This window comes from Artibeus jamaicensis, unplaced genomic scaffold, assembly GCF_021234435.1.
Source record: "Artibeus jamaicensis isolate MK-2021 breed Jamaican fruit bat unplaced genomic scaffold, CSHL_Jam_final scaffold_286, whole genome shotgun sequence".
Classification (NCBI taxonomy): domain Eukaryota; kingdom Metazoa; phylum Chordata; class Mammalia; order Chiroptera; family Phyllostomidae; genus Artibeus; species Artibeus jamaicensis.
The window spans coordinates 2,462,968-2,481,391 of NW_026522034.1; the positions used below are offsets into that span (position 1 = coordinate 2,462,968).

General features: G+C 52.4%; 1 protein-coding gene across 1 annotated transcript in view; it reads right to left on the reverse strand.

Moving 5' to 3' along the window:
* The window catches only part of LINGO1 (leucine rich repeat and Ig domain containing 1), a 181,887-nt gene extending 166,995 nt beyond the window's left edge, over window positions 1–14,892 (reverse strand). The window contains exon 1 of the mRNA XM_037131149.2: window positions 14,818–14,892. The gene's annotated coding sequence lies outside the window, so the exon portion shown is untranslated. The remainder of the gene's footprint in view (window positions 1–14,817) is intronic.
* Window positions 14,893–18,424: the final 3,532 nt, after the last annotated feature.

The following is an 18,424-nucleotide window of genomic DNA, read 5'->3' on the forward strand; positions in this document are numbered from 1 at the left end:
TGGTGATCAGGATGCTCACAGAACTGGTTGATTTTGGTCGCAAACTAGATGAAAAAATGAAGGCTATGCTAAGTGAAATAAAGGAAAATGCACAGGGAACCAAGAGTGATGGGAAGAAAATTGGGACTCAAATCAATGGAGTGGACCAGAAGGAAGAAAGAAACAACCAAACAAAAAAGAATGAAGAAACAAGAATTAAAAAAAAAAAAAAATGAGGAGAGGCATAGGAACTTCCAGGACATCTCTAAACATTCCAACACCCCAATTATAGGGGTTCCAGAAAGAGAAGAGAAAGAGCAACAAATAGAAAAGATATTTGAACAAATAATAAAGGAGAACTTCCCCATTCTGGCTAAGGAAATAGACTTCCAGGAAGTCCAGGAAGCTCAGAGTCCCAAAGAAGTTGGGCCCAAGGAGGAACACACTAAGGCACATCACAATTACATTACCCAAGATTAAAATGAAGTAGAGAATCCTAGAAGTAGCAAGAGACAAGAGGCAGTTACTTACAAAGAGTTCCCATCAGACTGTCAGCTGATTTCTCAAAAGAGACCTTACAGGCAAGAAGGGGCTGGAAAGAAGTATTCCAAGTCATGAGAGGCAAGGACCTACATCCAAGATTGCTCTATCCAGCAAAGCTTTCATTTAGAATGGAAGGGCAGATAAAGTGCTTCTCAGATAAAGTCAAGTTCAAGGAGTTCATTATCACCAAGCCCTTATTATATGAAACATTAAAGGGACTTATCTAAGAAAAATAAGATAAAAAACATGTACAGTAAAATGACAGCAAACTCACAATTACTAACAACCACACTTAAAACAAAAACAAAAACACACTAAGCAAATGGCTAGAACAGGAACAGAACCACAGAAATGGAGATCACATGGAGGGTTAGCAACAGGGGAGTGGGAGGAGGAGAGAGGGGGGAAAAGGTACAGAGAATAAGTAGCATAGATGGTAGGTAGAAAATAGACAGGGGGAGCATACGAATAGTATGGGAAATGTAGAAGCCAAGAACTTATAAGTATGACTCGTGGACATGAACTAAAGGGGGGGGATGTGGGTGGGAGGGGGTGTGCAGGGTGGAGGGGAGTGAAAGGGGAAAATAGGACAACTGTAATAGCATAATCAATAAACTATATTGAAAAAAAATAACTCCTCCTTCAGTGGCTAAGAGAAATGAGGAGACTTGTGGCTGGAAAGGCACCCTCTGCCCTCGGACCTGGGAGGACCTGGGGGGGGGCCACCAGACCCCATGGAGGAAGGGAGCACAGCACCTCCTCTCCAAGGAGCCAGAAGGTGCAGATCCAATGCTGTGTGGCATTGGGGCACACCCTCAACCTCTCTGAGCCTCCCCAAGAAAGACAAAGCCAAGGAAGACTGCCAATTTGAGTGTCCCTCTACTGAGCCACCCAGGGAAGTCTGGGAGGTCATCACCTCTACCAACCAAAGTCCTGGGGAGTAGTGTGGAGCCCCTGAAAACGCAAGAAGTTTGGAGTTCAGATTTGGAATATGACCCAGGGAGAGTAAATCATTAGCCTCTGAGCCTCATTTTCAACTCCTTAGGATGAGACTAAATGCCACCCCCATTCTGGGTTGTTGTCCAAGCCAAGTTCATAGTGAGTCTGACTCAGGGCCTGGCATAACGGGTATTGGATAAGCATGAGTCTCCAGGCCCTCCAGATCCAATACAGACCCCTCCTACTTCTCTGTCTCTTGGCTCTTGAGAAGCCAGACCACCTGGCTCCTTAATCCTGGCTAGAGGCTACACTCAGGCTGACCTCCACCTCCAACCACAGCCTCCCTATTACCCTGCCAGTTGGGACAGCTGCCACCAGCCTCTTCCCGGAGTTTGCACCAGGCCTTCATACCTCCCACCCAAGGCCCCAGAGCCTGGGGAGTCCTGTCTGTGCACAGACCCTACACTGAATCCCAGCCCTCCTCACAGATCCCATATCAGGCTCTGTGCTGGGACCCAGGCTAACTGTTTGTCACCACCCTGCCCGACATCAGAAGACAGCTGTCCCATTCCCAGCTCCTAGTCCCCCACCCCCACCAAGGCTCCTCTGGGCTCTGACTGCACCTGCCGTTCCACAGCCAACACCCATTGAGCCTGTTCTCAGGAGCTCACACTCTGACCTGTGCTTGCTCACATTCCCGACCAGCCTTGCCCTCTCTATACTCCTCCTTTGCCCCACACCTTCCCCTAATCCTCCTGAACACTAAGGTCCCACCTCCTCCAGGAAGCCCTGCCTAACTTTTCTAGCCCTTACATCCTTCCCTTTTCTGGGGCTCACAACATTTCTAACTTCAGGTTGCTACACAAAGGCAGGGACCATATCGCCTACTCATTTCGTGGCCACCAAGCCCAGGCAAAGCCCATTGGGTATTCAAGAAGGATAGGTTCATTAAATGATTCAGGGGAGTGAGAACAGGACTCCCAAGGACGGAATACATAGCTCTGGAGAGCACACCTCTGTGAGACAGGTATCATTACGCCCCCTGTGCAGCTGGAGACAAAGACATTAAGAGAAGCGAAGCACTTGCCCGGCGGTAGTGCTCGGAAGTGAACCAGCCCCACCAAATCCACAGCGCACATCCATGACCCACCAGCCCTGCCGTCCACACACACTGTTCCATGAGACCACCTCAGTTCCACAGCTGTCTGTGCCCCACAGGAGGAAACTGAGGTCCAGAGAAATGGGGTCACTTGCTGAAGGCCACACAGACAGTAAGTGGCAGGACCAGAACTTAAATACCAAGTCCCTCAGCTCCCAGCCTGGTCAGAACACACGTTCAGAACATCCCTTCACAGGGTCTGCAGGACCCACCTCGCCCTCCCTGGTGGCCCACCCTCTCCTGGGCTGCTGGATGTCCCCCTCCTTGTCCCCAACCAGTATGTCAGCTTCTCCCCATTATTGGCCTAACCCTGAGACAGGAAGCACAAAGCTAGGAAAATCCCTTTGCAGGTGGAACAGAGAAACTAGACACATGGCCAAGTAACTTACTGCTAAACAATTTACAGCTGGTGCCGAGGGTCACCAGAACAGAAGGCAGGGGACAAAACTGAGGAAACAAAGACCTCACCCCCAGGATAACATCTTCTCCCCTGGCCTTTCCTCCTAGATGTTGTTGGAGACAACATCTAGGCCTCAGATGTATTTCAGTGCCAGCCCCAGAAAATCAGCAAAACCAGGTAGGTGACACCAGAACCGATGGCAATGACTGAAGACCCTCTGCTGGCCGCTGACCAATCAGAGGAGACCATGACCCTGACGGGGACACCTGGAGATCAGATGAGTATTCTGCTGAAACCCTCCCCTGAGACCTGCCCTAAGATTCCTGGCAGCAAAAAAGGGATAAAGGCCTCAAGACAAAGGACCAGCACCCAGCACACTCTCCCTCTGAGGAGCAGCCTGTGCTGCTCCCTTTCCCCCCTCCTCCCCCACTTCTTTCCCCACAGGCATGGTCTCCTAAACTCTAAGGCAATGGGCAGTGGCAGCTTGTCCCAGGCTGATCCCCTGAACATGTCCCCAAAGCCCCCTCTTCTCTGACTTCCCAGTGAGCTAAGGCAGCCCGACCTAGGCTGTCCTGTTGCTTCTTCTGTGCTAAGCCCTTCCTTGTTTGACTGTCCCCAGCTTTAATAAATGGATCCTCATTTATTAAATGAGGAATCATGTTGTGAAATCTTTCCTACACGGAGCCAAGAACCCACACACTACAGCTGGCCCTGGACAGACCCACTCAGGCCCCGATCAGGTAAAAACCCTCAGACTCCTGGGAGGGCCTGCATGGTTGGCTGACCCTTTGGAGTGCCTGGCTCTCAGTCCTGGGTATTTACACAGGTTGCCTGTGGTTCCAGAGGGAAGTAGGACACTGGGGGAGGAGGCATAGGGATGGCAGGCGTGGGCTGAAAATATTCCTGCCACCCTCCACACCACCTGGACAGCACAGCCACTGCCTGGACTATGGCAAAGTCTCCTCAAATGACCCTGGTAATTCCTCAGGGTGGACCCTGTCGGGCATTGGGTAAAGGCCTGGACTGCCCAGTGAGTGGAGGGCTTTGGCCAATGTCACCTCCAGTTCCTCTCTGCTAGGTGAACTGGAAGGCCTCAGGAGACATGGGAAGAGATACACCTTTTAGCAAGAGTCCCTCTCTGTGTTAAGGGGTCACCACACTTCACTGAGCCTCTCTCTGCCCCCTCATCTGAAAGTGGGGTTCTGGTAATAACTACCTTCACATTTTGGGCACTCAGCTGCACTAGGCTGGCTTACCCCAGCAAGATCTGAGGATGCACCTCTCCTGGGACATCTAGCCCCAAGCAGAAAAGATACTGGTCTCCCAGGAAAACAGCTAGGTAGCATTGGGTGGGGACACCAGGCTAAAATGCAAGCAGACACCCCACCAAACAGCAACAACAGCATAGCCAGGATGTCGCCTGGCCAGCTGGGTCAGAACAGCGGGCATGGTGTGGGTACCAGGAAGCCCGGGGTCTCAGAAGCCAAGAGGATGCTAGCCCCCATCCAGACTGGCTGCTCCTGAGCCCAAACTCGGGGCCAGGTTACCACTGCAACTGTTGCAAGCACACCCCAGCCTCCGCCCAGCTCCGTCCTGGTCTGAATGGAAGAGCAGAGGGTGAGCTGTGGGAGACGATGGGTCCCTGGTGAAGGGCACCTGTGTGTGCGATTCAGGCTGGGGCTGGAAGGACCTATGGGCTGCAGGGAGTGGGGGATAGAACCTCCATCCATCTTTGCCCTCTCCATGCCAACCCCTACCCCTACTGCTAAGCAAAAAAGGAGCAGCAGTTTGGCCCCTACAATGGCCACAGTTCTCAAGGCCCTGGGGCCATCCTCAGGGCCCCACCCTTTCATCTACAGCTCAGGTTCCAATAGGTCTCTCCAACCCCAGCTGAAGCCCTTTTATTATTCAGAAGAGCCTCTTGATAAGAAAAGGCCTCCGAGGCATCTCACAAATAAGAGTTCTTTAATTAGGAAGTTGTTAACTTCTCACTGAGGAATTTAAATTTTGCTTCCCTACCATCTCCCTCCCCCCAAAATCTGCCAACTCACACAAAGGCTAACAGAGCCAAGCACCTGGTTCCTGGGCACCCCTCCCTCACGGGACAGAGGCAGGAGTGGCCAGGGTTCCGCCCCACCTGCACAGGCCCCCACATTCCTACCCGTGACTGTGAGAAGGCCTCCAACCTCTCCCTTTGGGCATGCCTGCTTCACATCCCCCTCACTACCCCACGCCCGACGTGCCCTTGGAGCAAAGGGTGGCAAATGGCTAGAGGGTTAACAGGCAGGCAGGGCGCCCAGACAGGGCGGGGACTACAGACCCCACCTGACACTTGGTGCACTGCCCTCATACTGCCCCGTGGCTGATGACTTAGACTTACGTCTGCTGAGCATTTACTATGTGCCAGACATGACTCTAAACATTTCATAAGCACCAACCTATTCAATACTTAATCCACATGAGGTAAATGCTAGTTTTATTCCCAATTTACTGACAAAGAATCTGAGGTCCACAGAGCTTAAGGAAATGGCCTAAATTCACACCTGTAGCAACAGGCAGAGCTAAGACTGGATCCAGGTAGTCTGGCTCCATAGTGGACATAACCTTAAGTGCTGCCTTTGTAGGAGGGTGCAGCAAGGGGGTCCCTAAAAGAAGAATTTGCAGTGGGGTCCAGAACTCAGGGTGTCCAAGAAATATTTAAAAATATGGGGTGTTCTCACCCCCACAAGTCTGGGGGGTGGGACACATGGGGCAGGGCCATTGAGTTGTTTTGCATAGCAGCAGTTTCAAAGATAACCTCTAGAATGGTCATTTAACATGTCTATAACCTTTAACTGCTTTCATAGATATGTTAAATAGCTGTGGCCAAGCTTTGAGCCAGGGAGAAGAGAGTAACTTCCACTCAAGAGGTAACTGGGAGGCAACTCCCCAGCCCTGGTTACAGGGCCTGTGTGAGAGCTTGGAGATGATTGGCTCCATGCCATGGGGCCTCGCCTGCCCAGACTCACTATGGCAGCCCAGTAAAGCTGGGAAGGTATGGGAGTCCTGGCGGGTATAGCCAATCGTGGGAGGAGTCGGAAATGGGACTGCAGAGGAAGACTGGCACAGGGATTTAAAAGCAGACTCGGCAGCCATTGGAGGGAGAACCACGCATTTTGGGCCAGAATGGGGACTTGTGCAGCCATGTGACAGAGAATCACCATGTAGCTTTAGCAAAGAGAACAATGCAGCTTTGGCCAGAGTGGGGGGACCCCCCTCCACCCCCACAGCCATGAGAAGAATCATCACTCAGCTTTAGCAGAGAATCACCACACAGGCAACTTTCTATTTCTTTTCCTGAGATACAGTACCTTAGACTGGGCAAAGGGGCAAAGAAAGACTGTGTGTTTGTAGGTGTTTTAAGGGATTTTGGGATTTTGATGAAGACATTAAGTCATTACCCTTAAGTCTGAATAACTTGAATAAATAATTCCTTTCCTTTTCACCAATCTCTAACATGGAGAGCCATAATTCTCTGGCAAAGGGAAAGGTGAACCTAGTACAGGGGGACCCCAGGAGAAGGGGGGGTCAACTAGGTAACATTGTGGAAGCCCTTTCTCTGGTGGCCAATCTGGGAAAACCATGGGAGACCACATGTGCAGTAGCTTTACGACTACTTGTCACAGTAAAAGCCTACCAAAAGTAGCCAGGAAGGGTCTGCCCTATAAGAATAGAGTCCCTCCATCCCATGAGGTCAGTCTCTGCTTGGAGTTGGCCTGCTCCCATGTTCTCTGCTATAAACTCTGGGTGTTCGGTTCAAATCTTTGTTCTGATCACCAAGAACCTGGTTACCTGTGCCCACCTGTGACACCTTCACCTGCCTGCCCACCCATGGCCTGCACATGTATTGAGGGTGTGGACAGGAAAAAAGGGTCACACACTAAACTGACAAGCTCAGGAGAGGCCTGCATGACAGGCTTACAAACTCAGAGGCAGAAAGTAACCACATAGGATGGTCTGAAATTAAAGCTTTCTAAGTAAAAGCAGGTCAAGGAGGGTAGTCATGTCCTAGGCTGGTATTTTTCCCTAACAAAGGTCACTCTTTACTTTAACTGAGCCTGCCTGTTGTCTTTTTCTTTTTTTTTTTTTTGGGGGGGGGGGCAACTATGATCATGTAACAGGATGGAGCCAAGAGGAGGGCCCCCCCCAAAAAAAAGGGATTTGGAATGGGGTCCAGAACTCAAGGTGTCTAGGAATTATTGGAGAGACATATAAGATATCCCCACCCCTTCCCCCACAGGTGCGAGTTGGGGGAAGGGACACATGGGGCAGGAACATGCAGGGCTGTTTTGTACAGCAACAGCTTTGCGGCTAATCCATGGCCTGGTCATTTAACATATCTATAGCCTTTGGCGGGTCACTTGGATATGTTAAATGGCTGTGGCCAGGATTGGAGCCAGGGGAATGGAAGTCACTTCCCCTCAAGATGTAACTGGGGGGAGGGGGCAGGTCCCCTGAGTTACAGTGTCTGCATGGCAGCTTGGAGAAGATTGGCCTCAGGACATGGGGCCATATCTGCCCAGACTCACGATGGCAGCTCAGTAAACTTGAAATAATACAGAAATACTGACAGGTGTAACTGATCCTGGGAGGAGTAGGAAATGGGGGTACAGAGGAAGATTGGCACCGGGATTTAAACCCCGACACAGCAGCCAGGTGAAAAAGAAAGCCATGCAGTTTCGGCCAGAGTGCAGACCCCTGCAGCTCTGGTAGAAGAGGCCCACGTGGCTTTGGGGTGCTCCCTTTGGCCACCTGGCCTGGGAAGCAGGAGAGACTTTGACTGGAAGAAGGGTGAAAGAACTCTTTGCTAGTAGGCCAGGAGAAGGTGCCACATGGCTTTGGATTAATTAGAGATCCTGCCCGGACGGTGACACAGCTGACGGTGCCAGCGGCCTGAAACACAGACATGTGCTTCTTTTCCTGAGTTACGGTACCCCAAATTAGGGCAGGGGGAGAAGGAAGCCCTGTGGGTGTCTGTGGTTATCCTAAAGGACTTTGATATATTAATGGAGACATTGGGTTACTACTTTAAGTATGTATAGCTTTAAATAAACCTTTCCTTTCTTTTTCACAACTCTCTGGCATTGAGAGATGTCTCCCCTCTGGCGGCGGACAGATGAGCCCAGTAGGTATTAGTATACCGTCCTTAGGAGGGGCCCCTGTTTTCTGTAACAGTTTTTGGCATCCCTGGGTGGGCCAGATATTGCCCCCCTTGGACCTCTGTTCTGTAACAATCACATACCAGATAACATACCTTTGGAATATCAAAGTAATTTCCTGCCCACCTCCAAAGAGTAGAGACCACAAATCCCCTCACTGTTGTTGTTATAATGTTGATTGTTAACTGCTACCTACCCATGTAAAAGAAGTATGTGTCTATTCATTGCACTTTTTACCTAGTCCCAGGGATTCCCTCCCCTTCACTTTCTCCCACCTCCCTAATCTATCACCAGTGAATTTCATACAACCCCCTCATGCCTCCTCCTTTGATTCTTACGCATAAAGTTAAGTGGTAAAACTGCCAGTTTCCTGAGTATTTTCTCAATCCATTGAGATTTTCCTTCCTAGCAATTGTTGTCAGTTTGGCTCAAATAACTCATAAAAATTCTTACAGGTTTGATGTTTCTTACATTGACAAGGGCCAGGGCCATGAGCATCTCATCTGTGTCCCTGGGGACAGCACAGTGCCCAGCAAATGGTCACAATAAATAAATGTCTGCAGGGCGAATACATGAAAACGAACAGAAGCAAAGACCTATCATTCTCCCACAGGCAGGCAGGATGGTCTCCAATTCACAGGTAAGCAGACTGAGGCCCAAAAGTGAAAGCCACTGCCCCAGGTCACCCAGCCAGGGGTGTGGAGCCCCAGGAATTTCTCCTCCCACCCTGATCATGCATACCTGCCTTCCAGCAGAGCGTATAGGGATGAGGCTGTTCCTGGGTCCAGATTAACATCCTGGCTGAAACAGACCTCCAAGAGCTGTGATCGTGGCCCTGACACAGGAATCTCCTCTCCATCCTTGACAACTTAGGCAGCCTCACCTTCCCTCTTGCACCTGGAGGCAGGAGATGCTCCATACCACTTGTGCACTGCTTTGGAAATCCCAGGTCAAGCCATGAGGAGTTGATCTGTGTGCCCTGCTCCACCCAAAATTTATATGTTGTAGCTCTCAGCACCATTGCCTCAGAATGTGAGCTTATCTGGAAATCGGGCCTTTGCAAATATAATCAGCTAATTAGAATGAGCTCATTTTGGCATTGGGTGGATCCCTAATCCAATATGGCTTATGTCCTTAAAGAAAGTAAGATTTGGACACAGACATGCACCCAGGGAGAACACTGCGTGGGCACGGGAGACAGGAAGACAGCCATGGATACGCCAAGGAGAGAGGGAGGGCCCAGCACGGATCCTCCCTCAAAGCCTTCAGAAGGAATGAGCCCTGCTGATAGCTTGATCTCAGATTTCAAGCCTCTAGAACGCAGGTGGCAAACATGAGGCCTGGGCGCTGAATCCGGTCTCCACCTTGTTTTATCCAGCCTGGCTGGCACCTTGTTTCTACCCAGCAGCAGCAACGAGCTCTTGCTTAACTGTTAAGGAGTAGTTACATTTATACAGTCCTAACATTACATGTTTGGCCCTTTGAAGGCAACCACGAGGCTGACATGGCCTCCAGTTAAAATGAGTTTGACACCCCTGCTCTAGAACTATGAGACAATACATTTCTGTTTAAGTCACCCCGTTGGTGATAAAATATTTTGTTACGGCAGACCTAGCAAATTAATGAACCTGCAGACCTGGGCTTTAGTGCTGACTCAGGCCGTTAGTAGTTGTGTGACACTAGACAAGCCCTCGCCCTTCTCTAAACTTTGATTTGTTCCCATCATCCCCAGCACACAGCTTGGCACACAGTAGGTGCTCAATAAAGGCTTGCTGGAAGACTGAATGGGTTAACAGCACCCTCCTTCCACCTGGCTGTGACAAGGATGAGATGAGATGAAGAATGGTATATGCTCTGACAAGGCCAAAGTCCCCGACACACATGGTGATGGCTAGATCGACGGACACACAGAGGGCTGGTTGATGTGGCTGCAGCCACGGTCTCAGCAGAGAGAGTTGCTCCAGGCAGGCAGAGGTGGACAGAGGCAAGTCCTCCATCTGTCAAGCCACAGACATTGCCTGGGTTCTCACCACGTGCCAGGCCTCCCCCACACTGGGCCCTTGGAGGAGGAAAGGAGAGCTCCCAGGCGCCAAGTACGGCCCCTGCCCCATGAGGAGCCTACACCTCCATGAAGGCTGCAGGCAGGCAGGTTCAGCTCAGTCAGCACAAAAAAGAGCTTTCTCCACCTCAGAGCTGCCTCCAGGGCCTGGGCGTCCCTGCGGAGAGGGAGGTCCACATTCCTGCAGGTGTACAGGGACAGTTGTACTCTCCAAGCAGGAGTCTGAGTTGGGCCAGCAGATCATCAGAGTGACTATGAAGCTTATTAACCATCCAGATTCCTAGTGTCCCCCATGACTGAATCAGAGAAGGTCCTGGTGGGCCCCTGAGGACCCCTCTCTTTAATGACCTCCCTTAGTGATCCTGATACAGAGCTAGGCTTGGGCACTCTGGGCAGAGAGCCCCATGGGTTGAGCAGGACTCCATTTGGGAAGAGCGTTGACAATAGTGCATGGGGATAGGGAACAGGTGTGGACAGGAGACACAAGGGACAGAGGAAGAGGAGAGTGGAGATGAAGATAAGCTGTGGATGATGACAGTAAAATGACAGGCAGCTAGCTCACCAGGTGAAGGGTACCAACAGCCATTCAAAGGGGCCATAGTGTGTGAGAGTTGGGGAAGATGCCTGAGAAGAGGTAGCATTTGGCTGGGGTGAGAAAAGACTTCTAGATGGAGCTGATGGAAGATGAGACTGAGCCTGGTATGTGCAGAGGATGGAGGAGGGGGGTCATCTGTTAGAAAGAAGAGGGTCAGGAAGAGTGGGCGGCTACCAGACTGTGAAATGCCTTGAATGACCAGGAGGAGGAGCCTGGACTTCCACCTTAGCCACTGAGGAATTTTGAGGAGGACCATGACATGAAGGCAGGTTTACAGCAGTGACCACCAGCAGGGCTCAAGGGGCCTGGGCGTTCCAAACTTACCAGATGAGGCTCCCTTTGGGGAGGGAAGGGTGAAATGACTGGGCCCAGTGTTAGGACCCACTTCCTGCCCAACAGTAGTCCTGAATAATGTCACAGAGTGACGGTACCACCATTAGGCCATTTGGAAGGAGCAGCCAGGAGGGTGAGTTGGAAGCCCCTTCTCTGGCCTGGCAGATCCAGAGGGCTTGTGTGCAGGGATGAAGTAACAGGCCTGCCCACGGGCAGGGAGCCCCATGGGGGAGAGTCACCTTAAGCAGTGAGGCCCAGATCCCTCCTGTACACGACCCTGTCCAGGCTCGGAGGTTTTAAAACATCCCCCTCCTGATGCTGACGATGCCCTCCCTGACATGCCGAGCCCACCCTGGCCCTCAGCCTTGCCTTACACGCCAGGTCTATGCAACCTCTCCACCTGCCCATGGCCATCTCAAAGTAACACCTCCAAATAGGACTCTTCCTTTGCCTCCAAACCCATCCTCAGCCCCCGGTTGTTCAGCTCAGAGGCCCCACTACCTACCAGTTCTCAGACTGATCTCTCAGAGCCCATCTCTCACTACCCTTCCATCTCCTGCAGTCAGGTACTCCTCCCTGCCATGGCCTTAGAACCGGCCTGCCAGCTTCTAGTCTTGCCACCCACCCCATTTTGTGACCGCATGGCAGTGGGGGAGAGCCTGACCCATGAGCATGGACCACCTCTACTCATAACCTACAGCCGTGGTCCCGGCCCCTCTTCCCTACAGGCACTCCCACCTCAAGGTCTGTCCAGTCCTCTGGGGGCCTGTCCCTTCTCCAGTCTCTGTGCAAAGGACACGTCACCTGAGAGGACTTTTCCTGACCACCCTACAGAGAATGTCTTCCCCTGCATGTTCACTTCCTTTTCCTGCCTTATTTATCTCTACTTCACTTATTATTCCCTAGCCTTATATTATGAATTATTTATCTGCTTCTATTCTATCTATTCTGTTTGAATTGGAGCTTCATAAGGGCTATGATTGGTCTAACTTATTGACCCATGGATGCCAGGCATGTAGAACAGGGCCTGACATGCAGCAGGTATTCAGCAAGTCTGTGTCGAATGACGGATGAATGAACCATTGAACGAATGAATGACTTCAAGTGAGCATTCACGCAGCAGCTCTGAATGCTTATACAGCTGTATACACCACAAGGAAACAAAGAGGAAAATCAGGCTAGATCTGCCCTTAGAGCCCTGGCAGCCTGTGGGGAGAAAGAAACCAACATCTAAGAGCAACTGTACGCAGTGTGCAAGCAGTGCTGGGGTAAGCGAATGTACACAAGGAGGAGAGTCCGGGGGAAGAGACCTCCAGCTGGGCCCAAAGGTCAGGAGAGCTTCCTGGAGAAGACACCCCACCCCCAGCTTCTCTCCCTGCCTCTCAGGGACCTGGACCACCTCCACTCTCAGCCAAGGGGAACAAATGAAGGAGGCCTGACTCACAAGCCTCACCAATTCAGAACTAGCATGGGTATCCCTCCTGCAAGGAGCAGACATGGGCAGGGCTGTCAGGGAGAAGGGGGTGTGATCCCTCCAGTGAGATCACGGGCTATAGCATCTGGGACCCCAGTCTCGCCTGCCCTTCCCCCACCCTGCCATCCTGCCCCCTGTCTTCCAATCACAGGAGCACTAGAGGAGCAGGCAGGGCAAGGAAGAACCTGGGCTTCCTTGGGCTTTGGGGCTTCAGCATGGCTCCAAGGCTCCCCAAGAACGGCCCTGCCTGGTCCTGGGCACGCCATTAGCAAACACTCTGAAGTCCCCCGCCTCTACAGCTTTGCTTAGGCTGGGCCCTCCCCATCCCCCAACCCTCTCTGCCCATTATAGCCCTACATACATCATCTCGTGGATCCAGGCAGTATTTATAACGACACAGCACTGGAAATAATCAAAATACACAATGGAGAATTGCTTAAACATGCTATGGCTCCCAAAGGCTGGAACATGACACTGCTATTAAAAAAAATCACATTACAGATGAGGGTTTAATGATGGAAAAATGATCTCGCAATAGCATTAAGTGCAACAGGAAGGTTGGAAAAAAGCAAGTACAGTTTGATCCCAATTATGTCATAAATACCTATTTTGTAAAAGACCGAGGGGCAAAACACCCAAGGGCTCATCTTTTCTATAGAGAACATGCATTTCTTTAATAATCAGAAAAATAGAACATTTTAAAGGAATCCCACAGCCTTTAAGTCTCAGCCCAGGTGTCCCCTCATCCAAGGCCTCCAGGCTCCCAGCTGAGTGTGGCCTCCACTCTGAGTGAGCCCCGCCCCCCCAGCTGAGCTTCCATAGTGCTATCCGCCTGGGCAGCAGGGGGAGGCTGCCGTGGCCCCTGCTGAGAGTGAGGGCCGAGCCTGGCCACCCTTCCTCCATGACACCCTTGCCCTGGGCCCCTCCCATCGCCCTTACTACCTTCAAGACAATCCTGACCGCATCCTCTCCCTCTCTCTCCCAATCTCCCAGCAGCAATTACAGGTTAAACTGGAGGGGCTAATTGGTTGCTCATTCTACCCAGGACTGACTGATCAGGAATATTTCAATGAAGATAACTGGACTTCAAAGCAAGGCCTAGTGCCTGGGAAGGAAACCCAGGCCTCAGCCCCCTGCCACACCCCACCAACTTCCTGGTTGAAAGGACAGTGTCAGCTGAGCCTCGAGCACACCTATCATCACACCTACTGAAACCGTCACCCAGTCACTGAGGAGTGGGGTTGGGGACCTGCTGCCCTGCTGAGCCCTGGCTCTTCTTCACCTGAAAAATGGGAACCACATTGCTGTCCAGCCTGTTCGCAGAACATTTCCCTAGCATTCCTTCTATGTAGCAAATTCCTCTGCAGCCTTCTCATGGGTTACAGAGGTCTGTCTAGGACAGGGGATTGGCCCAGATAAAGGGTAGAAGTCATTTGTCCAAGGTCATAAGCAAGCCAGGGGGTCAAGCCAGGCAGCAACCCAGTTCCCACTCCCTCCCCACTTCCCGTCTCTTTGGGACTTGCTGTGGTTTCTCCACATTCTCTCTATGGGGCATGGAGTGCGAAAACTGTCACTTCCCACATCCTGAGTGTCCTGCTCCGCAGGATACAGTCCAAGAAGCCACTGCTCACACACAGCAAGGTCACCTGGCTGCCAGTGACTGTCACACGTACACACATGCAGCTGAGCTTCATCCTGCTGGGACGATGTCTGGACCTGCACATTGATTTCGGAGTGAAGCCTCATCAAACTCTACACGCCAGAGCCTGCCTCCTGACCCCTTCTTGGGCCCTGCCTGTCTCAGTCCGCCTGCTCCCACTCCCTCCCAACTCAGAGTCATGCACACATGTTGGCAGCAGCGTGAAAGAACTGAGGACAGAGTCTTCAGCTCACCATTAGACACCTCCCACACCACACAGGAACCCATCAACTGGCACGGCCATGAAACCTTGTTGCTCAAAAGAATGCTCAGGCTTCCGAGCTGGCTCCCAGGGCCCTGCGCTGTCAAACCTCCTAGACTGAACTTCTCGTGGGGAGGGAGACAGGGAGGTACCACCAGAAAGACTGCCCCTGAATGGTCTCCCTACAGCCTCTCCCATGGGGACTCCACTCTGTCCAGTAACAGAGTGGCTTCTCACCTCAGACTGGGCAGGCGTTTGCTGTGTGCAGCTGGGCTGGGGGTCAGCCTGGGCTTGACTCAGTGGCCCTCTTCGTCTGTGGGCACCAGAGGCTCAGGGCCTATGGGTACAGGAGGCTGTGGGAGAAAGAGATGAGCAGTCAGCCAGAAGAGGGCAGCACAGAGCAATTCTAGGGAGCAGTGGGGGCCACACATACAACTGGTCCAATCCCACCTAGTTGGGCAGTAAACACTCACACATCTCACACACACTCCCTATTGCTGACACACACACATTTTTGCACTCACACAAATCCATGCATGCTCTTACTGACACTCATATGCACACACTCATATGCCACCAGCTGGGGCAGGTAAGGCTCGGGGAATGTTAAGTTTCTGGCCCCAGGCAGACAGGGGTCTGAATGTGCTTCCCTGCACACTGGCTCTGTGACCCTGGGAAAGTCAAGTCCCTGAGCCTCACTTCCGCCACCCCAAAATTGGGGATACCATTCCCCCTGCCAGGGTGCTAGGAAAATAAAGAGAGAAGGGGTTGTGGCCTGGCACACAGTAGGTGTCCAGCCACCGCTGGGCCCGCCTTCCTTCCTAGCCCTGCCCCAGGACACAGGCTCAGGGGCTGGACCTTGACAGGGAGCAGGCAGAGCACTAGGGGGTGCCATGGGTGCCTGGGCCTCCGCCTCCCAGTTCCCACACACCCACGCCTCCCTTCCCCAGCCTCTTCCAGTTTATGGTTCATTCATTCCCTCACCATACAGTCTCCAAAGGTAAGTAGGGATCCCCCCACCACCGCCCCACCTCCATGAGTGGGGAGGACCCTATGGAGTCCTAACTCCTTGGCAAGACCCCAGGCTGAAAGGCCTTAGGGATCAGGCCGAAAGTCTCCCACCTGATACTTATACAGCCCTGCACACAGTTTCCCCATATGAGCCTCAGTTTCCACAACCTCTCAGACAAAGACCCAAATCCCTTTCTGAGCTGTTACCAAGAGGTTCCAATCCAGTCAGTGTTTCTCAGAGGGTGAGGCATAGCACATGCCGTGGGGGTGTGCAAGGGGATCCTGCAATAGGTGGTGCGCAGACAAACTTTTGCATGTACCATAGGTATGCGTTTACTTTTGTTTGTAGTGTCACAGCTGTGATTTCGTGGGTATATGGCTTGGGGAGTGGCCGGCAATCCACCTTCAAACATGAGTCACTGCGCAGACAAGGATTAAGCAGACGTGAGTTCAGGCGATGCCGAGAGGAGGCTACAACCTTGGTGGTGAAAAGGAACCAGAGAAGGCTGGCATCTAACTCAGACCTCAGCAGCCCTCACGAGAATGTGCGGGTTACTCTCTCCCTGGAAGGCCAGGCCGGCCCCTCCTCTCCCTCTTCATCGCCCATATGGTGCATCCGACACAGGCCTAGGTTCCCGGGGGGCCTCTCAAAGCCTTCCAGATGGGATCAACAGGACTCGGAGACAGTTGCCATAATGCCAGCAGAAGACGGCAAAGGCCTCTGACTCCCTCCCCAAATCAACATTTTATCAGGTCTAAGGTGCAAATGGTGGAATTTCTAGGTGCATGGTAGGTGAGGATGGAGAGACTCTGGAGGCAAGGATTTCCTTGTTTCATGAGCTACAATCTTCTCTTCTAAGAAGGAGGCAGAGACCTGGGCACTGAGCAGCTTGGAGAGCCTACCTGGGCCTTCCTGTCCGGACAACAGAGCCCCCAACAGTGTAGACCAGTAAGAGAGGGCCTGCCTAGCCCTGTTCACCAGCCCCCAGCTGTTCCCCCTGGCCCCCAGGGTGCCTCCTAATGGCTGTCAGTTCTGGAGGATAGGACAGGACGAAATGGTACCAACCTGGGACAGTGGGGTAGCCAGAGCCTGGCCACTTCCTCCAGGCTGGGCCTAGCTAGGCAGTATCTTTGGCAATAGCCCAAGCTGGCTCCCAGCAGACAGGCACAAGCTAACCAGCTCCACACCAAGGAGCAGTCCCGTCATGACAGGCCGCCCGGCCCCCTGCCTGCAGCCCTGAGCCTAGTTCCACTTGAGCCGGCAGGGCCAGCCATCCCCACAGCGCCACACCAAGCCCCCAGCTGCCATACTGCAAGATAACGAATGGGCTTCCTGCTCCCTTCTCCTCAGATTTTCCTGAAGCTCCCACTCTCCTCAACAGCATCACAAGGAGTCGCTATGGAAATGGGACCACAGGCAGAGGCTTACAATGATTTGGGGCAAAGAAGGAGACACAAAAAGAGCCAGGAGCTCTCCTGGACTCAAGGCCTTCCTGTCCGCGAAGTCCCAGGAAAAACATGAAGTCCAAGCTGCAGGCCTCAGAGCCAAGGCGGGTAAAGAAAACCACTGTGGAGGTGAGGGCTTCCAACCCGCCCTCCTGGCTCCTTCCCACTCAGGGGAGTCCAGGGAGGTCTGGAATCAGATGCCTGTTCAACAGAATGACCAGGTGCCCTGAAGTGCATGGGACTTCCAGGAACATGGCTATCATAGGATACTGTCCAAGTGGGTTCATACTGTGGGGAGCTGGCACCCAGTAGGTGCTCAGTGAACACTGTGACCAAAGGGGATGGTACTGGCATGTGTGTGTGTGTGTGTGTGTGTGTGTGTGTGCATGAGAGAGAGAGAGGCATGTGCCTACTCTAGTCAACACCGTCACAGAATCATAGAGCTTGAGAGGCCCACACCCACTGTACAGATGGGGAAACTGAGGCCCAGTGAGGGCTGGGGACACCCCCCAGGTCAACCAAAAAGTCAAGCCCAGAAGCCAGGTCTTCTCTTCCTCAGACCTGAACCCCTGACCCAACATCCCCAGCTTTGCATTTATTTATTCTATTTTGTACTTGATGATTGGGATAAAGAGATGTGAAGGGCATCGCTCCTGCCTGCCAAAAGCTCAGAGAGAAGACAGGCCATCATGGTCAGAGGGATAGTGCTAGGACAGAAGTCCAGGCGGCTTCAGGAGCCCAGGGAAGTTTACCTCAAAGACTGTAGTCATGCTTCAAAGACACCTCTGACTTGTCTCCCAAATGCTCTCTCAGCCCCCTCATGGAGGCCTCACCTCCCGGAGGTAACAGGGGTATTCCCCATGAGCACCCCAAGGCCCTAGAAATGAGGGAGGAAAGTGCCCTTGACTGCCCTCCCCTCCCCTAGATTCGGCACCTTCCTGCATTGCTCATTCTTTCCTCCTGGGAGTCAGACACTGTCTCTGGCCTGGGCAGCACAGAGAACAATGGAGCCCTGGTCACCAGTCTTCACCCCATGGAACCCAAGTCCCCATCTCTGCCAGCAGCTTGAAAATTCTCTCCTATAGTGTTTTTTTGGTTTGCTTTTTCTAGGGGGCAGGGTGGGGGTGGAGTACTGAGAGGGCAAAAGAGGACACCTTCCAAAGCTTTGCTCGGAAGACCCAACCTGCTCTGCTGTATCCCACGTGGGCTACGGCTCCCAGCAGCTGGTACAGGCTCCCGGTACCTAGTCAGCACAAGTGGATGCAAAGACCCAAAGGGTAGCCACGTGGAGTGTAGAGCAGAGGGGGCAGTGTAGAGCAGTGAGGACCAAAGCGGGGGGCCAGGTCCAGGGCTGTGGAAGTGGACGAAGGAGCTGTCTGAGAAGGGT